Raw genomic sequence first — 25047 nt, forward strand, 5'->3', positions numbered from 1 at the left:
CTATATACAGTAGAGAGGCTATATACAGTAGAGAGGCTATATACAGTAGAGAGGCTATATACAGTAGAGAGGCTATATACAGTAGAGAGGCTATATACAGTAGAGGGCTATATACAGTAGAGAGGCTATATACAGTAGAGGGCTATATACAGTAGAGGGGCTATATACAGTAGAGAGGCTATATACAGTAGAGAGCTATATACAGTAGAGAGGCTATATACAGTAGAGAGGCTATATACAGTAGAGGCTATATACAGTAGAGAGACTATATACAGTAGAGAGGCTATATACAGTAGAGAGGCTATATACAGTAGAGAGGCTATATACAGTAGAGGGCTATATACAGTAGAGAGGCTATATACAGTAGAGAGGCTATATACAGTAGAGAGGCTATATACAGTAGAGAGGCTATATACAGTAGAGAGGCTATATACAGTAGAGAGGCTATATACAGTAGAGGACTATTTACAGTAGAGAGGCTATATACAGTAGAGAGGCTATATACAGTAGAGAGGCTATATACAGTAGAGAGGCTATATACAGTAGAGAGGCTATATACAGTAGAGAGGCTATATACAGTAGAGAGGCTATATACAGTAGAGGCTATATACAGTAGAGAGGCTATATACAGTAGAGAGGCTATATACAGTAGAGAGGCTATATACAGTAGAGAGGCTATATACAGTAGAGAGGCTATATACAGTAGAGGGGCTATATACAGTAGAGAGACTATTTACAGTAGAGAGGCTATATACAGTAGAGAGGCTATATACAGTAGAGAGGCTATATACAGTAGAGAGGCTATATACAGTAGAGAGGCTATATACAGTAGAGAGGCTATATACAGTAGAGAGGCTATATACAGTAGAGAGGCTATATACAGTAGAGGGCTATATACAGTAGAGAGGCTATATACAGTAGAGGGCTATATACAGTAGAGAGGCTATATACAGTAGAGAGGCTATATACAGTAGAGAGGCTATATACAGTAGAGAGGCTATATACAGTAGAGAGGCTATATACAGTAGAGAGGCTATATACAGTAGAGAGGCTATATACAGTAGAGAGACTATTTACAGTAGAGAGGCTATATACAGTAGAGAGGCTATATACAGTAGAGGGCTATATACAGTAGAGAGGCTATATACAGTAGAGAGACTATATACAGTAGAGGGCTATATACAGTAGAGAGGTTATATACAGTAGAGAGGCTATATACAGTAGTGAGGCTATATACAGTAGAGAGGCTATATACAGTAGAGAGGCTATATACAGTAGGAGAGGCTATATACAGTAGAGGGCTATATACAGTAGAGAGGCTATATACAGTAGAGGGACTATATACAGTAGAGGGCTATATACAGTAGAGAGGCTATATACAGTAGAGGACTATATACAGTAGAGGGCTATATACAGTAGAGGGGCTATATACAGTAGAGGGCTATATACAGTAGAGAGGCTATATACAGTAGAGAGGCTATATACAGTAGAGAGGCTATATACAGTAGAGAGGCTATATACAGTAGAGAGGCTATATACAGTAGAGAGGCTATATACAGTAGAGAGGCTATATACAGTAGAGAGACTATATACAGTAGAGGCTATATACAGTAGAGAGGCTATATACAGTAGAGAGGCTATATACAGTAGAGAGGCTATATACAGTAGAGGGGCTATATACAGTAGAGAGGCTATATACAGTAGAGAGGCTATATACAGTAGAGGGCTATATACAGTAGAGAGGCTATATACAGTAGAGAGACTATTTACAGTAGAGAGGCTATATACAGTAGAGAGGCTATATACAGTAGAGGCTATATACAGTAGAGGGCTATATACAGTAGAGAGGCTATATACAGTAGAGAGGCTATATACAGTAGAGGCTATATACAGTAGAGAGGCTATATACAGTAGAGAGGCTATATACAGTATATACAGTAGAGAGCTATATACAGTAGAGAGGCTATATACAGTAGAGAGGCTATATACAGTAGAGAGGCTATATACAGTAGAGAGGCTATATACAGTAGAGAGGCTATATACAGTAGAGAGACTATATACAGTAGAGAGCTATATACAGTAGAGGCTATATACAGTAGAGGCTATATACAGTAGAGAGGCTATATACAGTAGAGAGGCTATATACAGTAGAGGGCTATATACAGTAGAGAGGCTATATACAGTAGAGGGCTATATACAGTAGAGGCTATATACAGTAGAGAGGCTATATACAGTAGAGGGCTATATACAGTAGAGAGACTATTTACAGTAGAAGGCTATATACAGTAGAGCTATATACAGTAGAGGGCTATATACAGTAGAGAGGCTATTTACAGTAGAGGCTATATACAGTAGAGAGGCTATATACAGTAGCGAGGCTATATACAGTAGAGAGGCTATATACAGTAGAGAGGCTATATACAGTAGAGAGGCTATATACAGTAGAGAGGCTATATACAGTAGAGAGGCTATATACAGTAGAGAGGCTATATACAGTAGAGGGCTATATACAGTAGAGAGGCTATATACAGTAGAGAGGCTATATACAGTAGAGAGGCTATATACAGTAGAGAGACTATTTACAGTAGAGAGGCTATATACAGTAGAGAGGCTATATACAGTAGAGAGGCTATATACAGTAGAGAGGCTATATACAGTAGAGAGGCTATATACAGTAGAGAGGCTATATACAGTAGAGAGGCTATATACAGTAGAGGGCTATATACAGTAGAGAGGCTATATACAGTAGAGAGGCTATATACAGTAGAGAGGCTATATACAGTAGAGAGGCTATATACAGTAGAGAGGCTATATACAGTAGTGAGGCTATATACAGTAGAGAGGCTATATACAGTAGAGAGGCTATATACAGTAGAGAGGCTATATACAGTAGAGGGCTATATACAGTAGAGGCTATATACAGTAGAGAGACTATATACAGTAGAGAGGCTATATACAGTAGAGGGCTATATACAGTAGAGAGGCTATATACAGTAGAGAGACTATATACAGTAGAGGCTATATACAGTAGCTATATACAGTAGAGAGGCTATATACAGTAGAGAGGCTATATACAGTAGAGAGGCTATATACAGTAGAGAGGCTATATACAGTAGAGAGGCTATATACAGTAGAGAGGCTATATACAGTAGAGAGCTATATACAGTAGAGAGGCTATATACAGTAGAGGGCTATATACAGTAGAGAGGCTATATACAGTAGAGAGCTATATACAGTAGAGAGGCTATATACAGTAGAGAGCTATATACAGTAGAGAGGCTATATACAGTAGAGAGGCTATATACAGTAGAGGGGCTATATACAGTAGAGAGACTATTTACAGTAGAGAGGCTATATACAGTAGAGAGGCTATATACAGTAGAAGAGGCTATATACAGTAGAGGGCTATATACAGTAGAGAGGCTATATACAGTAGAGGCTATATACAGTAGCGAGGCTATATACAGTAGAGAGGCTATATACAGTAGAGAGGCTATATACAGTAGAGAGGCTATATACAGTAGAGAGGCTATATACAGTAGAGAGGCTATATACAGTAGAGAGGCTATATACAGTAGAGAGGCTATATACAGTAGAGAGGCTATATACAGTAGAGAGGCTATATACAGTAGAGGCTATATACAGTAGAGAGGCTATATACAGTAGAGAGGCTATATACAGTGGAGAGGCTATATACAGTAGAGAGGCTATATACAGTAGAGAGGCTATATACAGTAGAGAGACTATTTACAGTAGAGGGCTATATACAGTAGAGAGGCTATATACAGTAGAGAGGCTATATACAGTAGAGAGACTATATACAGTAGAGAGGCTATATACAGTAGCGAGGCTATATACAGTAGAGAGGCTATATACAGTAGAGGGCTATATACAGTAGAGCTATATACAGTAGAGAGACTATATACAGTAGAGCTATATACAGTAGAGAGGCTATATACAGTAGAGAGGCTATATACAGTAGAGAGGCTATATACAGTAGAGAGGCTATATACAGTAGAGAGGCTATATACAGTAGAGAGGCTATATACAGTAGAGAGGCTATATACAGTAGAGAGGCTATATACAGTAGAGAGGCTATATACAGTAGAGAGGCTATATACAGTAGAGGGGCTATATACAGTAGAGAGGCTATATACAGTAGAGAGGCTATATACAGTAGAGGGCTATATACAGTAGAGAGACTATTTACAGTAGAGGCTATATACAGTAGAGAGGCTATATACAGTAGAGGGCTATATACAGTAGAGAGACTATATACAGTAGAGAGGCTATATACAGTAGAGGGCTATATACAGTAGAGAGGCTATATACAGTAGAGAGGCTATATACAGTAGAGAGGCTATATACAGTAGAGAGGCTATATACAGTAGAGAGGCTATATACAGTAGAGAGGCTATATACAGTAGAGGGCTATATACAGTAGAGAGGCTATATACAGTAGAGGGGCTATATACAGTAGAGAGGCTATATACAGTAGAGGGCTATATACAGTAGAGAGGCTATATACAGTAGAGAGACTATATACAGTAGAGAGGCTATATACAGTAGAGAGGCTATATACAGTAGAGAGGCTATATACAGTAGAGAGGCTATATACAGTAGAGAGACTATTTACAGTAGAGAGGCTATATACAGTAGAGAGGCTATATACAGTAGAGGGCTATATACAGTAGAGGCTATATACAGTAGAGAGACTATATACAGTAGAGAGCTATATACAGTAGAGAGGCTATATACAGTAGAGAGGCTATATACAGTAGAGAGGCTATATACAGTAGAGAGGCTATATACAGTAGAGAGGCTATATACAGTAGAGAGGCTATATACAGTAGAGAGGCTATATACAGTAGAGGGCTATATACAGTAGAGAGGCTATATACAGTAGAGGACTATATACAGTAGAGGGCTATATACAGTAGAGAGGCTATATACAGTAGAGGGCTATATACAGTAGAGGGGCTATATACAGTAGAGAGGCTATATACAGTAGAGGGCTATATACAGTAGAGGCTATATACAGTAGAGAGGCTATATACAGTAGAGAGGCTATATACAGTAGTGAGGCTATATACAGTAGAGAGGCTATATACAGTAGAGAGGCTATATACAGTAGAGAGGCTATATACAGTAGAGAGGTTATATACAGTAGAGAGACTATATACAGTAGAGAGGCTATATACAGTAGCGAGGCTATATACAGTAGAGAGGCTATATACAGTAGAGAGGCTATATACAGTAGAGAGGCTATATACAGTAGAGGGGCTATATACAGTAGAGAGGCTATATACAGTAGAGAGGCTATATACAGTAGAGAGGCTATATACAGTAGAGAGGCTATATACAGTAGAGATACTATTTACAGTAGAGAGGCTATATACAGTAGAGGGCTATATACAGTAGAGGCTATATACAGTAGAGGGGCTATATACAGTAGAGAGGCTATATACAGTAGAGGCTATATACAGTAGAGAGGCTATATACAGTAGAGGGCTATATACAGTAGAGGCTATATACAGTAGAGAGGCTATATACAGTAGAGAGGCTATATACAGTAGAGAGGCTATATACAGTAGAGAGGCTATATACAGTAGAGATATATTTACAGTAGAGAGGCTATATACAGTAGAGAGGCTATATACAGTAGAGGGGCTATATACAGTAGAGAGGCTATATACAGTAGAGGGCTATATACAGTAGAGAGGCTATATACAGTAGAGAGGCTATATACAGTAGAGAGGCTATATACAGTAGAGGGCTATATACAGTAGAGAGACTATTTACAGTAGAGGCTATATACAGTAGAGGCTATATACAGTAGAGAGGCTATATACAGTAGAGGCTATATACAGTAGAGAGGCTATATACAGTAGAGAGGCTATATACAGTAGAGAGCTATATACAGTAGAGAGGCTATATACAGTAGAGAGGCTATATACAGTAGAGAGGCTATATACAGTAGAGAGGCTATATACAGTAGAGGGCTATATACAGTAGAGAGACTATTTACAGTAGAGAGGCTATATACAGTAGAGAGGCTATATACAGTAGAGAGGCTATATACAGTAGAGAGGCTATTTACAGTAGAGAGGCTATATACAGTAGAGAGGCTATATACAGTAGCGAGGCTATATACAGTAGAGAGCTATATACAGTAGAGAGGCTATATACAGTAGAGAGGCTATATACAGTAGAGACTATATACAGTAGAGAGACTATATACAGTAGAGGCTATATACAGTAGAAAGGCTATATACAGTAGAGGGCTATATACAGTAGAGAGGCTATATACAGTAGAGAGGCTATATACAGTAGAGAGGCTATATACAGTAGAGAGGCTATATACAGTAGAGAGCTATATACAGTAGAGGGCTATATACAGTAGAGAGGCTATATACAGTAGAGAGGATATATACAGTAGAGAGGCTATATACAGTAGAGGGCTATATACAGTAGAGAGACTATATACAGTAGAGAGGCTATATACAGTAGAGAGGCTATATACAGTAGAGAGGCTATTTACAGTAGAGAGCTATATACAGTAGAGAGGCTATATACAGTAGAGAGGCTATATACAGTAGAGAGGCTATATACAGTAGAGAGACTATATACAGTAGAGAGGCTATAGACAGTAGAGAGGTTATATACAGTAGAGAGGCTATATACAGTAGTGAGGATATATACAGTAGAGAGGCTACATACAGTAGCGAGGCTATATACAGTGGAGAGGCTATATACAGTAGAGGGTCTATATACAGTAGAGGGGCTATATACAGTAGTGAGGCTATATACAGTAGAGGGACTATATACAGTAGAGGGGCTATATACAGTAGTGAGGCTATATACAGTAGAGGGACTATATACAGTAGAGAGGCTATATACAGTAGCGAGGCTATATACAGTAGAGAGACTATTTACAGTAGAGAGGCTATAGACAGTAGAGAGGCTATATACAGTAGAGAGGCTATATACAGTAGCGAGGCTATATACAGTAGAGAGACTATATACAGTAGAGAGGCTATAGACAGTAGAGAGGTTATATACAGTAGAGAGGCTATATACAGTAGTGAGGATATATACAGTAGAGAGGCTACATACAGTAGCGAGGCTATATACAGTGGAGAGGCTATATACAGTAGAGGGCTATATACAGTAGAGGGGCTATATACAGTAGTGAGGCTATATACAGTAGAGGGACTATATACAGTAGAGAGGCTATATACAGTAGAGAGGCTATATACAGTAGAGGGCTATATACAGTAGAGAGCTATATACAGTAGAGGGCTATATACAGTAGAGAGGCTATATACAGTAGAGAGGCTATATACAGTAGAGGCTATATACAGTAGAGAGGCTATATACAGTAGAGAGGCTATATACAGTAGAGGCTATATACAGTAGAGAGGCTATATACAGTAGAGAGGCTATATACAGTAGAGAGGCTATATACAGTAGAGAGCTATATACAGTAGAGAGGCTATATACAGTAGAGGCTATATACAGTAGAGGCTATATACAGTAGAGAGGCTATATACAGTAGAGAGGCTATATACAGTAGAGAGGCTATATACAGTAGAGAGGCTATATACAGTAGAGAGGCTATATACAGTAGAGAGCTATATACAGTAGAGAGGCTATATACAGTAGAGGCTATATACAGTAGAGAGGCTATATACAGTAGAGAGGCTATATACAGTAGAGGGCTATATACAGTAGAGAGGCTATATACAGTAGAGAGGCTATATACAGTAGAGAGCTATATACAGTAGAGGGCTATATACAGTAGAGAGGCTATATACAGTAGAGAGGCTATATACAGTAGAGAGGCTATATACAGTAGAGGGCTATATACAGTAGAGAGGCTATATACAGTAGAGGCTATATACAGTAGAGGGCTATATACAGTAGAGAGGCTATATACAGTAGAGAGGCTATATACAGTAGAGAGGCTATATACAGTAGAGGCTATATACAGTAGAGGGCTATATACAGTAGAGAGGCTATATACAGTAGAGGGCTATATACAGTAGAGAGGCTATATACAGTAGAGAGGCTATATACAGTAGAGAGGCTATTTACAGTAGAGAGGCTATATACAGTAGAGAGGCTATATACAGTAGAGGCTATATACAGTAGAGGCTATATACAGTAGAGAGGCTATATACAGTAGAGAGGCTATATACAGTAGAGAGGCTATATACAGTAGAGGCTATATACAGTAGAGGCTATATACAGTAGAGAGGCTATATACAGTAGAGAGGCTATATACAGTAGAGAGGCTATATACAGTAGAGAGGAGACTATATACAGTAGAGAGGCTATATACAGTAGCGAGGCTATATACAGTAGAGAGCTATATACAGTAGAGAGGCTATATACAGTAGAGGCTATATACAGTAGAGAGGCTATATACAGTAGAGTATATACAGTAGAGGGCTATATACAGTAGAGAGGCTATATACAGTAGAGGCTATATACAGTAGAGAGGCTATATACAGTAGAGAGACTATATACAGTAGAGAGACTATATACAGTAGAGAGGCTATATACAGTAGAGAGGCTATATACAGTAGAGAGGCTATATACAGTAGAGGCTATATACAGTAGAGAGGCTATATACAGTAGAGAGGCTATATACAGTAGAGGGCTATATACAGTAGAGGCTATATACAGTAGAGAGGCTATATACAGTAGAGGCTATATACAGTAGAGAGGCTATATACAGTAGAGAGGCTATATACAGTAGAGGGCTATATACAGTAGAGAGCTATATACAGTAGAGAGGCTATATACAGTAGAGAGGCTATATACAGTAGAGGCTATATACAGTAGAGAGGCTATATACAGTAGAGAGGCTATATACAGTAGAGAGGCTATATACAGTAGAGAGGCTATATACAGTAGAGAGGCTATATACAGTAGAGAGCTATATACAGTAGAGAGGCTATATACAGTAGAGAGGCTATATACAGTAGAGAGGCTATATACAGTAGAGAGGCTATATACAGTAGAGAGGCTATATACAGTAGAGGGCTATATACAGTAGAGAGGCTATATATATACAGTAGAGAGGCTATATACAGTAGAGGCTATATACAGTAGAGAGCTATATACAGTAGAGAGGCTATATACAGTAGAGGCTATATACAGTAGAGACTATATACAGTAGAGAGGCTATATACAGTAGAGAGGCTATATACAGTAGAGAGGCTATATACAGTAGAGGCTATATACAGTAGAGAGGCTATATACAGTAGAGAGACTATATACAGTAGAGAGGCTATATACAGTAGAGGCTATATACAGTAGAGAGGCTATATACAGTAGAGAGGCTATATACAGTAGAGAGGCTATATACAGTAGAGGGCTATATACAGTAGAGAGCTATATACAGTAGATGGGCTATATACAGTAGAGAGGCTATATACAGTAGAGGCTATATACAGTAGAGGGCTATATACAGTAGAGAGGCTATATACAGTAGAGAGGCTATATACAGTAGAGAGGCTATATACAGTAGAGGGCTATATACAGTAGAGAGGCTATATACAGTAGAGGGGCTATATACAGTAGAGGCTATATACAGTAGAGGCTATATATACAGTAGAGAGGCTATATACAGTAGAGAGGCTATATACAGTAGAGAGGCTATATACAGTAGAGAGGCTATATACAGTAGAGAGGCTATATACAGTAGAGAGGCTATATACAGTAGAGGGCTATATACAGTAGAGAGACTATATACAGTAGAGGGCTATATACAGTAGAGGCTATATACAGTAGAGAGGCTATATACAGTAGAGGGCTATATACAGTAGAGAGGCTATATACAGTAGAGAGGCTATATACAGTAGAGAGGCTATATACAGTAGAGAGCTATATACAGTAGAGAGGCTATATACAGTAGAGGGCTATATACAGTAGAGAGGCTATATACAGTAGAGAGGCTATATACAGTAGAGAGACTATATACAGTAGAGGGCTATATACAGTAGAGAGGCTATATACAGTAGAGGCTATATACAGTAGAGAGGCTATATACAGTAGAGAGGCTATATACAGTAGCGAGCTATATACAGTAGAGAGGCTATATACAGTAGAGGGCTATATACAGTAGAGGCTATATACAGTAGAGAGACTATATACAGTAGAGAGGCTATATACAGTAGAGAGGCTATATACAGTAGAGAGGCTATATACAGTAGAGAGGCTATATACAGTAGAGGCTATATACAGTAGAGAGGCTATATACAGTAGAGAGGCTATATACAGTAGAGGCTATATACAGTAGAGGCTATATACAGTAGAGAGACTATATACAGTAGAGAGGCTATATACAGTAGAGAGGCTATATACAGTAGAGAGGCTATATACAGTAGAGAGACTATATACAGTAGAGAGGCTATATACAGTAGAGACTATATACAGTAGAGACTATATACAGTAGAGAGGCTATATACAGTAGAGGGCTATATACAGTAGAGAGGCTATATACAGTAGAGAGGCTATATACAGTAGAGGGCTATATACAGTAGAGAGGCTATATACAGTAGAGAGGCTATATACAGTAGAGAGGCTATATACAGTAGAGAGGCTATATACAGTAGAGAGGCTATATACAGTAGAGACTATATACAGTAGAGAGGCTATATACAGTAGAGAGGCTATATACAGTAGAGGGCTATATACAGTAGAGACTATTTACAGTAGAGGCTATATACAGTAGAGAGGCTATATACAGTAGAGAGGCTATATACAGTAGAGAGCTATATACAGTAGAGAGGCTATATACAGTAGAGAGGCTATATACAGTAGAGAGGCTATATACAGTAGAGAGGCTATATACAGTAGAGGCTATATACAGTAGAGGGCTATATACAGTAGAGAGACTATATACAGTAGAGGCTATATACAGTAGAGAGGCTATATACAGTAGAGGGCTATATACAGTAGAGAGGCTATATACAGTAGAGAGGCTATATACAGTAGAGAGGCTATATACAGTAGAGGGCTATATACAGTAGAGAGGCTATATACAGTAGAGGGCTATATACAGTAGAGACTATATACAGTAGAGAGCTATATACAGTAGAGAGGCTATATACAGTAGAGGGCTATATACAGTAGAGAGACTATTTACAGTAGAGAGGCTATATACAGTAGAGAGGCTATATACAGTAGAGAGGCTATATACAGTAGAGACTATATACAGTAGAGAGGCTATATACAGTAGAGAGCTATATACAGTAGAGAGGCTATATACAGTAGAGAGGCTATATACAGTAGAGGGCTATATACAGTAGCGAGGCTATATACAGTAGAGAGGCTATATACAGTAGAGAGGCTATATACAGTAGAGGGCTATATACAGTAGAGGGGCTATATACAGTAGAGGCTATATACAGTAGAGAGGCTATATACAGTAGAGGGCTATATACAGTAGAGAGACTATATACAGTAGAGAGGCTATATACAGTAGAGAGGCTATATACAGTAGAGGGCTATATACAGTAGAGAGCTATATACAGTAGAGAGGCTATATACAGTAGAGAGGCTATATACAGTAGAGAGGCTATATACAGTAGAGAGGCTATATACAGTAGAGAGGCTATATACAGTAGAGAGCTATATACAGTAGAGAGGCTATATACAGTAGAGAGGCTATATACAGTAGAGAGGCTATATACAGTAGAGAGGCTATATACAGTAGAGAGGCTATATACAGTAGCGAGGCTATATACAGTAGAGAGATATATACAGTAGAGGGCTATATACAGTAGAGAGGCTATATACAGTAGAGAGGCTATATACAGTAGTGAGGCTATATACAGTAGAGAGGCTATATACAGTAGAGGGCTATATACAGTAGAGAGGCTATATACAGTAGAGGGCTATATACAGTAGAGGGCTATATACAGTAGTGAGGCTATATACAGTAGAGGGCTATATACAGTAGAGGGCTATATACAGTAAGAGCAGTAGAGGGACTATATACAGTAGAGAGGCTATATACAGTAGAGGGCTATATACAGTAGAGAGGCTATATACAGTAGAGGGCTATATACAGTAGAGAGGCTATATACAGTAGAGAGGCTATATACAGTAGAGAGGCTATATACAGTAGAGAGCTATATACAGTAGAGAGGCTATATACAGTAGAGAGGCTATATACAGTAGAGAGGCTATATACAGTAGTGAGGATATATACAGTAGAGAGGCTATATACAGTAGAGAGGCTATATACAGTAGAGGGCTATATACAGTAGAGGGCTATATACAGTAGAGAGGCTATATACAGTAGAGGCTATATACAGTAGAGGACTATATACAGTAGAGGGCTATATACAGTAGAGAGGCTATATACAGTAGAGAGGCTATATACAGTAGAGAGGCTATATACAGTAGAGGGGCTATATACAGTAGAGAGGCTATATACAGTAGAGGGCTATATACAGTAGAGAGGCTATATACAGTAGAGACTATATACAGTAGAGAGGCTATATACAGTAGAGAGGCTATATACAGTAGAGGGCTATATACAGTAGAGAGGCTATATACAGTAGAGAGGCTATATACAGTAGAGAGGTTATATACAGTAGAGGCTATATACAGTAGAGAGGCTATATACAGTAGAGATACTATATACAGTAGAGAGGCTATATACAGTAGAGAGGCTATATACAGTAGAGGGCTATATACAGTAGAGAGGCTATATACAGTAGAGGGCTATATACAGTAGAGAGGCTATATACAGTAGAGAGGCTATATACAGTAGAGGGCTATATACAGTAGAGGCTATATACAGTAGAGAGACTATTTACAGTAGAGAGGCTATATACAGTAGAGAGGCTATATACAGTAGAGAGGCTATATACAGTAGAGAGACTATATACAGTAGAGAGGCTATATACAGTAGAGAGGCTATATACAGTAGAGGCTATATACAGTAGAGAGGCTATTTACAGTAGAGAGGCTATATACAGTAGAGAGGCTATATACAGTAGAGAGGCTATATACAGTAGAGAGGCTATATACAGTAGAGAGGCTATATACAGTAGAGGGCTATATACAGTAGAGAGGCTATATACAGTAGAGGCTATATACAGTAGAGAGGCTATATACAGTAGAGGGCTATATACAGTAGAGAGGCTATATACAGTAGAGGGCTATATACAGTAGAGGCTATATACAGTAGAGGGGCTATATACAGTAGAGAGACTATTTACAGTAGAGAGGCTATATACAGTAGAGAGGCTATATACAGTAGAGGCTATATACAGTAGAGAGGCTATATACAGTAGAGAGCTATATACAGTAGAGAGGCTATATACAGTAGAGAGGCTATATACAGTAGAGAGGCTATTTACAGTAGAGGCTATAGACAGTAGAGAGGCTATATACAGTAGAGAGGCTATATACAGTAGCGAGGCTATATACAGTAGAGAGACTATATACAGTAGAGGGCTATATACAGTAGAGAGGTTATATACAGTAGAGGGCTATATACAGTAGAGAGGCTATATACAGTAGAGAGGCTATATACAGTAGAGAGGCTATATACAGTAGAGAGGCTATATACAGTAGAGGGCTATATACAGTAGAGGGCTATATACAGTAGTGAGGCTATATACAGTAGAGGGACTATATACAGTAGAGGGCTATATACAGTAGAGAGGCTATATACAGTAGAGGGACTATATACAGTAGAGAGGCTATATACAGTAGAGAGGCTATATACAGTAGAGAGACTATATACAGTAGAGAGGCTATATACAGTAGAGGGCTATATACAGTAGAGAGGCTATATACAGTAGCGAGGCTATATACAGTAGAGAGACTATATACAGTAGAGAGGCTATATACAGTAGAGGGCTATATACAGTAGAGAGGCTATATACAGTAGAGAGGATATATACAGTAGAGGCTACATACAGTAGAGAGCTATATACAGTGGAGAGGCTATATACAGTAGAGGGCTATATACAGTAGAGGGCTATATACAGTAGTGAGGCTATATACAGTAGAGGACTATATACAGTAGAGAGGCTATATACAGTAGAGAGGCTATATACAGTAGAGGGCTATATACAGTAGAGAGGCTATATACAGTAGAGGGCTATATACAGTAGAGAGGCTATATACAGTAGAGGCTATATACAGTAGAGAGGCTATATACAGTAGAGAGGCTATATACAGTAGAGAGGCTATATACAGTAGAGAGACTATTTACAGTAGAGAGGCTATATACAGTAGAGAGGCTATATACAGTAGAGGGCTATATACAGTAGAGGGCTATATACAGTAGAGAGGCTATATACAGTAGAGAGGCTATATACAGTAGAGAGGCTATATACAGTAGAGAGGCTATATACAGTAGAGAGGCTATATACAGTAGCGAGGCTTTATACAGTAGAGAGGCTATATACAGTAGAGGGGCTATATACAGTAGAGGGGCTATATACAGTAGAGAGGCTATATACAGTAGAGGACTATATACAGTAGAGGAGGCTATATACAGTAGAGAGGCTATATACAGTAGAGGGACTATATACAGTAGAGGGCTATATACAGTAGAGGGCTATATACAGTAGAGAGGCTATATACAGTAGAGAGGCTATATACAGTAGAGAGGCTATATACAGTAGAGAGGCTATATACAGTAGAGAGGCTATATACAGTAGAGAGGCTATATACAGTAGAGAGGCTATATACAGTAGAGAGGCTATATACAGTAGAGAGGTTATATACAGTAGAGAGGCTATATACAGTAGAGAGGCTATATACAGTAGAGAGGCTATATACAGTAGAGAGGCTATATACAGTAGAGAGGCTATATACAGTAGAGAGGCTATATACAGTAGAGAGGCTATATACAGTAGAGAGGCTATATACAGTAGAGAGGCTATATACAGTAGAGAGGCTATATACAGTAGAGAGGCTATATACAGTAGTGGCTATATACAGTAGAGAGGCTATATACAGTAGAGAGGCTATATACAGTAGAGAGGCTATATACAGTAGAGAGGCTATATACAGTAGAGAGGCTATATACAGTAGAGATACTATATACAGTAGAGCTATATACAGTAGAGAGGCTATATACAGTAGAGGGGCTATATACAGTAGAGAGGCTATATACAGTAGAGGGCTATATACAGTAGAGAGGCTATATACAGTAGAGAGGCTATATACAGTAGAGAGGCTATATACAGTAGAGGGCTATATACAGTAGAGAGCTATTTACAGTAGAGGCTATATACAGTAGAGAGGCTATATACAGTAGAGGGGCTATATACAGTAGAGAGACTATTTACAGTAGAGAGGCTATATACAGTAGAGGGGCTATATACAGTAGAGAGGCTATATACAGTAGAGAGGCTATATACAGTAGAGAGGCTATATACAGTAGAGAGCTATATACAGTAGCGAGGCTATATACAGTAGAGAGGCTATATACAGTAGAGAGGCTATATACAGTAGAGGGCTATATACAGTAGAGAGGCTATATACAGTAGAGGGCTATATACAGTAGAGAGACTATTTACAGTAGAGAGGCTATATACAGTAGAGAGGCTATATACAGTAGATAGACTATTTACAGTAGAGGGCTATATACAGTAGAGAGGCTATATACAGTAGAGAGGCTATATACAGTAGAGAGACTATTTACAGTAGAGAGGCTATATACAGTAGAGAGGCTATATACAGTAGAGGGCTATATACAGTAGAGAGGCTATATACAGTAGAGAGGCTATATACAGTAGAGGGCTATATACAGTAGAGAGGCTATATACAGTAGAGAGGCTATATACAGTAGAGAGGCTATATACAGTAGCGAGGCTATATACAGTAGAGAGACTATTTACAGTAGAGAGGCTATAGACAGTAGAGAGGCTATATACAGTAGAGAGGCTATATACAGTAGCGAGGCTATATACAGTAGAGAGACTATATACAGTAGAGAGGCTATATACAGTAGAGGCTATATACAGTAGAGGCTATATACAGTAGTGAGGCTATATACAGTAGAGAGGCTATATACAGTAGAGGGCTATATACAGTAGAGAGGCTATATACAGTAGAGAGGCTATATACAGTAGTGAGGCTATATACAGTATAGAGACTATATACAGTAGAGAGGCTATATACAGTAGAGAGGCTATATACAGTAGTGAGGCTATATACAGTAGAGGGACTATATACAGTAGAGGGGCTATATACAGTAGAGGGGCTATATACAGTAGAGAGGCTATATACAGTAGAGAGGCTATATACAGTAGTGAGGGTATATACAGTAGAGAGGCTATATACAGTAGTGAGGCTATATACAGTAGAGAGACTATTTACAGTAGAGAGGCTATATACAGTAGAGAGGCTATATACAGTAGAGAGGCTATATACAGTAGAGAGGCTATATACAGTAGAGAGGCTATATACAGTAGAGGCTATATACAGTAGAGAGGCTATATACAGTAGAGAGGCTATATACAGTAGAGAGGCTATATACAGTAGCGAGGCTATATACAGTAGAGAGGCTATATACAGTAGCGAGGCTATATACAGTAGAGAGGCTATATACAGTAGAGAGGCTATATACAGTAGTGGGGCTATATACAGTAGAGAGGCTATATACAGTAGAGAGGCTATAGACAGTAGAGAGGTTATATACAGTAGAGAGGCTATATACAGTAGAGGCTATATACAGTAGAGATACTATTTACAGTAGAGAGGCTATATACAGTAGAGAGGCTATATACAGTAGAGGGGCTATATACAGTAGAGAGGCTATATACAGTAGAGGGGCTATATACAGTAGAGAGGCTATATACAGTAGAGAGGCTATATACAGTAGAGAGGCTATATACAGTAGAGGGGCTATATACAGTAGAGAGACTATTTACAGTAGAGAGGCTATATACAGTAGAGAGGCTATATACAGTAGAGGGCTATATACAGTAGAGAGACTATTTACAGTAGAGAGGCTATATACAGTAGAGGGGCTATATACAGTAGCGAGGCTATATACAGTAGAGAGACTATATACAGTAGAGAGCTATATACAGTAGAGAGCTATATACAGTAGAGAGGCTATATACAGTAGAGAGGCTATATACAGTAGAGAGGCTATATACAGTAGAGGGCTATATACAGTAGAGGGCTATATACAGTAGAGGGGCTATATACAGTAGAGAGACTATTTACAGTAGAGAGGCTATATACAGTAGAGAGGCTATATACAGTAGAGAGACTATTTACAGTAGAGAGGCTATATACAGTAGAGAGCTATATACAGTAGCGAGGCTATATACAGTAGAGAGGCTATATACAGTAGAGAGGCTATATACAGTAGAGGGCTATATACAGTAGAGGCTATATACAGTAGAGGGCTATATACAGTAGAGAGGCTATATACAGTAGAGGGGCTATATACAGTAGAGAGGCTATAGACAGTAGAGAGGCTATATACAGTAGAGAGGCTATATACAGTAGAGAGGCTATATACAGTAGAGAGACTATATACAGTAGAGGCTATAGACAGTAGAGGGCTATATACAGTAGAGAGGCTATATACAGTAGTGAGGATATATACAGTAGAGAGGCTATATACAGTAGAGAGGCTATATACAGTAGAGAGGCTATATACAGTAGAGAGGCTATATACAGTAGTGAGGCTATATACAGTATAGAGACTATTTACAGTAGAGAGGCTATATACAGTAGAGAGGCTATATACAGTAGTGAGGCTATATACAGTAGAGAGGCTATTTACAGTAGAGGGCTATATACAGTAGAGAGGCTATATACAGTAGCGAGGTTATATACAGTAGAGAGACTATATACAGTAGAGGCTATATACAGTAGAGGCTATATACAGTAGAGAGGCTATATACAGTAGAGAGGCTATATACAGTAGAGAGCTATATACAGTAGAGATACTATTTACAGTAGAGAGGCTATATACAGTAGAGGGCTATATACAGTAGAGGGCTATATACAGTAGAGAGGCTATATACAGTAGAGGGCTATATACAGTAGAGAGGCTATATACAGTAGAGAGGCTATATACAGTAGAGGCTATATACAGTAGAGGGCTATATACAGTAGATAGACTATTTACAGTAGAGAGGCTATATACAGTAGAGAGGCTATATACAGTAGAGAGGCTATATACAGTAGAGGGCTATATACAGTAGAGGCTATATACAGTAGAGGGCTATATACAGTAGAGGGGCTATATACAGTAGAGAGGCTATATACAGTAGAGGGGCTATATACAGTAGAGAGGCTATATACAGTAGAGGGGCTATATACAGTAGAGAGGCTATATACAGTAGAGAGGCTATATACAGTAGAGAGCTATATACAGTAGAGAGGCTATATACAGTAGTGAGGCTATATACAGTAGAGAGGCTATATACAGTAGTGAGGCTATATACAGTAGAGAGACTATTTACAGTAGAGAGGCTATATACAGTAGAGAGGCTATATACAGTAGAGAGGTTATATACAGTAGAGAGACTATATACAGTAGAGAGGCTATATACAGTAGAGAGGCTATATACAGTAGAGAGGCTATATACAGTAGAGAGGCTATATACAGTAGAGAGGCTATATACAGTAGCGAGGCTATATACAGTAGAGAGGCTATATACAGTAGAGAGGCTATATACAGTAGAGAGGCTATATACAGTAGAGAGGCTATATACAGTAGAGGGGCTATATACAGTAGAGAGGCTATATACAGTAGAGGCTATAGACAGTAGAGGTTATATACAGTAGAGAGGCTATATACAGTAGAGAGGCTATATACAGTAGAGAGGCTATATACAGTAGAGAGGCTATATACAGTAGCGGGCTATATACAGTAGAGAGGCTATATACAGTAGAGAGGCTATATACAGTAGAGAGGCTATATACAGTAGAGAGGCTATATACAGTAGAGGCTATATACAGTAGAGAGGCTATATACAGTAGAGAGGCTATATACAGTAGAGAGGCTATATACAGTAGAGAGGCTATATACAGTAGTGGGCTATATACAGTAGAGGGCTATATACAGTAGAGAGCTATAGACAGTAGAGAGGCTATATACAGTAGAGAGGCTATATACAGTAGAGAGGCTATATACAGTAGAGATACTATATACAGTAGAGAGGCTATATACAGTAGAGGCTATATACAGTAGAGGGCTATATACAGTAGAGAGGCTATATACAGTAGAGGGGCTATATACAGTAGAGAGGCTATATACAGTAGAGAGGCTATATACAGTAGAGAGGCTATATACAGTAGAGGGCTATATACAGTAGAGAGACTATTTACAGTAGAGAGGCTATATACAGTAGAGAGGCTATATACAGTAGAGGGCTATATACAGTAGAGACTATTTACAGTAGAGAGGCTATATACAGTAGAGGGCTATATACAGTAGCGAGGCTATATACAGTAGAGAGACTATATACAGTAGAGAGGCTATATACAGTAGAGAGGCTATATACAGTAGCGAGGCTATATACAGTAGAGAGGCTATATACAGTAGAGAGGCTATATACAGTAGAGGGGCTATATACAGTAGAGAGGCTATATACAGTAGAGGGGCTATATACAGTAGAGAGACTATTTACAGTAGAGAGGCTATATACAGTAGAGAGGCTATATACAGTAGAGAGACTATTTACAGTAGAGAGGCTATATACAGTAGAGAGAGCTATATACAGTAGCGAGGCTATATACAGTAGAGAGACTATATACAGTAGAGAGGCTATATACAGTAGAGGGCTATATACAGTAGAGAGCTATATACAGTAGAGGGCTATATACAGTAGAGAGGCTATATACAGTAGAGGGGCTATATACAGTAGAGAGGCTATATACAGTAGAGAGGCTATATACAGTAGAGAGGCTATATACAGTAGAGGGCTATATACAGTAGAGAGACTATTTACAGTAGAGAGGCTATAGACAGTAGAGAGGCTATATACAGTAGAGAGGCTATATACAGTAGCGAGGCTATATACAGTAGAGAGACTATATACAGTAGAGAGGCTATAGACAGTAGAGAGGTTATATACAGTAGAGAGGCTATATACAGTAGTGAGGATATATACAGTAGAGAGGCTACATACAGTAGAGAGGCTACATACAGTAGTGAGGCTATATACAGTAGAGAGGCTATATACAGTAGTGAGGCTATATACAGTATAGAGACTATTTACAGTAGAGAGGCTATATACAGTAGAGAGGCTATATACAGTAGTGAGGCTATATACAGTAGAGGGACTATATACAGTAGAGGGGCTATATACAGTAGAGGGGCTATATACAGTAGAGAGGCTATATACAGTAGAGAGGCTATATACAGTAGTGAGGGTATATACAGTAGAGAGGCTATATACAGTAGTGAGGCTATATACAGTAGAGAGACTATTTACAGTAGAGAGGCTATATACAGTAGAGAGGCTATATACAGTAGCGAGGTTATATACAGTAGAGAGACTATATACAGTAGAGAGGCTATATACAGTAGCGAGGCTATATACAGTAGAGAGGCTATATACAGTAGAGAGGCTATATACAGTAGAGAGGCTATATACAGTAGAGAGGCTATATACAGTAGAGAGGCTATATACAGTAGAGAGGCTATATACAGTAGAGAGGCTATATACAGTAGAGAGGCTATATACAGTAGTGGGGCTATATACAGTAGAGAGGCTATATACAGTAGAGAGGCTATAGACAGTAGAGAGGTTATATACAGTAGAGAGGCTATATACAGTAGAGAGGCTATATACAGTAGAGATACTATTTACAGTAGAGAGGCTATATACAGTAGAGAGGCTATATACAGTAGAGGGGCTATATACAGTAGAGAGGCTATATACAGTAGAGAGGCTATATACAGTAGAGAGGCTATATACAGTAGAGAGGCTATATACAGTAGAGGGGCTATATACAGTAGAGAGACTATTTACAGTAGAGAGGCTATATACTGTAGAGAGGCTATATACAGTAGAGGGGCTATATACAGTAGAGAGACTATTTACAGTAGAGAGGCTATATACAGTAGAGGGGCTATATACAGTAGCGAGGCTATATACAGTAGAGAGACTATATACAGTAGAGAGGCTATATACAGTAGAGAGGCTATATACAGTAGCGAGGCTATATACAGTAGAGAGGCTATATACAGTAGAGAGGCTATATACAGTAGAGGGGCTATATACAGTAGAGAGGCTATATACAGTAGAGGGGCTATATACAGTAGAGAGACTATTTACAGTAGAGAGGCTATATACAGTAGAGAGGCTATATACAGTAGAGAGACTATTTACAGTAGAGAGGCTATATACAGTAGAGAGAGCTATATACAGTAGCGAGGCTATATACAGTAGAGAGACTATATACAGTAGAGAGGCTATATACAGTAGAGAGGCTATATACAGTAGCGAGGCTATATACAGTAGAGAGGCTATATACAGTAGAGAGGCTATATACAGTAGAGGGGCTATATACAGTAGAGAGGCTATAGACAGTAGAGAGGCTATATACAGTAGAGAGGCTATATACAGTAGCGAGGCTATATACAGTAGAGAGACTATTTACAGTAGAGAGGCTATAGACAGTAGAGAGGCTATATACAGTAGAGAGGCTATATACAGTAGCGAGGCTATATACAGTAGAGAGACTATATACAGTAGAGAGGCTATAGACAGTAGAGAGGTTATATACAGTAGAGAGGCTATATACAGTAGTGAGGATATATACAGTAGAGAGGCTACATACAGTAGAGAGGCTACATACAGTAGTGAGGCTATATACAGTAGAGAGGCTATATACAGTAGTGAGGCTATATACAGTATAGAGACTATTTACAGTAGAGAGGCTATATACAGTAGAGAGGCTATATACAGTAGTGAGGCTATATACAGTAGAGAGACTATTTACAGTAGAGAGGCTATATACAGTAGAGAGGCTATATACAGTAGCGAGGTTATATACAGTAGAGAGACTATATACAGTAGAGAGGCTATATACAGTAGCGAGGCTATATACAGTAGAGAGGCTATATACAGTAGAGAGGCTATATACAGTAGAGAGGCTATATACAGTAGAGATACTATTTACAGTAGAGAGGCTATATACAGTAGAGAGGCTATATACAGTAGAGGGGCTATATACAGTAGAGAGGCTATATACAGTAGAGGGGCTATATACAGTAGAGAGGCTATATACAGTAGAGAGGCTATATACAGTAGAGAGGCTATATACAGTAGAGGGGCTATATACAGTAGATAGACTATTTACAGTAGAGAGGCTATATACAGTAGAGAGGCTATATACAGTAGCGAGGCTATATACAGTAGAGAGGCTATATACAGTAGAGAGGCTATATACAGTAGAGAGGCTATATACAGTAGAGGGCTATATACAGTAGAGGGCTATATACAGTAGAGAGGCTATATACAGTAGAGGGGCTATATACAGTAGAGAGGCTATATACAGTAGAGAGGCTATATACAGTAGAGGGGCTATATACAGTAGAGAGACTATTTACAGTAGAGAGGCTATATACAGTAGAGAGGCTATATACAGTAGAGGGGCTATATACAGTAGAGAGACTATTTACAGTAGAGAGGCTATATACAGTAGAGAGGCTATATACAGTAGCGAGGCTATATACAGTAGAGAGACTATATACAGTAGAGAGGCTATATACAGTAGAGAGGCTATATACAGTAGAGAGGCTATATACAGTAGAGAGACTATTTACAGTAGAGAGACTATTTACAGTAGCGAGGCTATATACAGTAGAGAGGCTATATACAGTAGAGAGGCTATATACAGTAGAGAGGCTATATACAGTAGAGGGGCTATATACAGTAGAGAGGCTATATACAGTAGAGGGGCTATATACAGTAGAGAGGCTATATACAGTAGAGAGGCTATATACAGTAGAGGGGCTATATACAGTAGAGAGACTATTTACAGTAGAGAGGATATATACAGTAGAGAGGCTATATACAGTAGAGGGGCTATATACAGTAGAGAGACTATTTACAGTAGAGAGGCTATATACAGTAGAGAGGCTATATACAGTAGAGAGACTATTTACAGTAGAGAGGCTATATACAGTAGAGAGGCTATATACAGTAGAGAGGCTATATACAGTAGCGAGGCTATATACAGTAGAGAGACTATTTACAGTAGAGAGGCTATAGACAGTAGAGAGGCTATATACAGTAGAGAGGCTATATACAGTAGCGAGGCTATATACAGTAGAGAGACTATATACAGTAGAGGGGCTATATACAGTAGAGGGGCTATATACAGTAGAGAGGCTATATACAGTAGAGAGGCTATATACAGTAGTGAGGCTATATACAGTAGAGAGGCTATATACAGTAGTGAGGCTATATACAGTAGAGAGACTATTTACAGTAGAGAGGCTATATACAGTAGAGAGGCTATATACAGTAGTGAGGTATATACAGTAGAGAGACTATATACAGTAGCGAGGCTATATATACAGTAGAGAGCTATATACAGTAGAGAGGCTATATACAGTAGAGAGGCTATATACAGTAGCGAGGCTATATACAGTAGCGAGGCTATATACAGTAGAGAGGCTATATACAGTAGAGAGGCTATATACAGTAGAGAGGCTATATACAGTAGAGAGGCTATATACAGTAGAGAGGCTATAGACAGTAGAGAGGTTATATACAGTAGAGAGGCTATATACAGTAGAGAGGCTATATACAGTAGAGATACTATTTACAGTAGAGAGGCTATATACAGTAGAGAGGCTATATACAGTAGAGGGCTATATACAGTAGAGAGGCTATATACAGTAGAGGGGCTATATACAGTAGAGAGGCTATATACAGTAGAGAGGCTATATACAGTAGAGAGGCTATATACAGTAGAGGGGCTATATACAGTAGAGAGACTATTTACAGTAGAGAGGCTATATACTGTAGAGAGGCTATATACAGTATAGGGGCTATATACAGTAGAGAGACTATTTACAGTAGAGAGGCTATATACAGTAGAGAGAGCTATATACAGTAGCGAGGCTATATACAGTAGAGAGACTATATACAGTAGAGAGGCTATATACAGTAGAGAGGCTATATACAGTAGCGAGGCTATATACAGTAGAGAGGCTATATACAGTAGAGAGGCTATATACAGTAGAGAGGCTATATACAGTAGAGGGGCTATATACAGTAGAGATACTATTTACAGTAGAGAGGCTATATACAGTAGAGAGGCTATATACAGTAGAGAGACTATTTACAGTAGAGAGGCAATATACAGTAGAGAGGCTATATACAGTAGAGAGGCTATATACAGTAGCGAGGCTATATACAGTAGAGAGACTATTTACAGTAGAGAGGCTATAGACAGTAGAGAGGCTATATACAGTAGAGAGGCTATATACAGTAGCGAGGCTATATACAGTAGAGAGACTATATACAGTAGAGAGGCTATAGACAGTAGAGAGGTTATATACAGTAGAGAGGCTATATACAGTAGTGAGGATATATACAGTAGAGAGGCTACATACAGTAGAGAGGCTACATACAGTAGTGAGGCTATATACAGTAGAGAGGCTTTATACAGTAGTGAGGCTATATACAGTAGAGAGACTATTTACAGTAGAGAGCTATATACAGTAGAGAGGCTATATACAGTAGTGAGGGCTATATACAGTAGAGAGACTATTTACAGTAGAGAGGCTATATACAGTAGAGAGGCTATATACAGTAGCTTATATACAGTAGAGAGACTATATACAGTAGAGAGGCTATATACAGTAGCGAGGCTATATACAGTAGAGAGGCTATATACAGTAGAGGGGCTATATACAGTAGAGGGGCTATATACAGTAGTGAGGCTATATACAGTAGAGGGACTATATACAGTAGAGGGGCTATATACAGTAGTGAGGCTATATACAGTAGAGGGACTATATACAGTAGAGGGGCTATATACAGTAGAGGGGCTATATACAGTAGAGAGGCT

This window comes from Oncorhynchus nerka, linkage group LG9a, assembly GCF_034236695.1.
Source record: "Oncorhynchus nerka isolate Pitt River linkage group LG9a, Oner_Uvic_2.0, whole genome shotgun sequence".
NCBI classification, from domain to species: Eukaryota; Metazoa; Chordata; class Actinopteri; order Salmoniformes; family Salmonidae; genus Oncorhynchus; species Oncorhynchus nerka.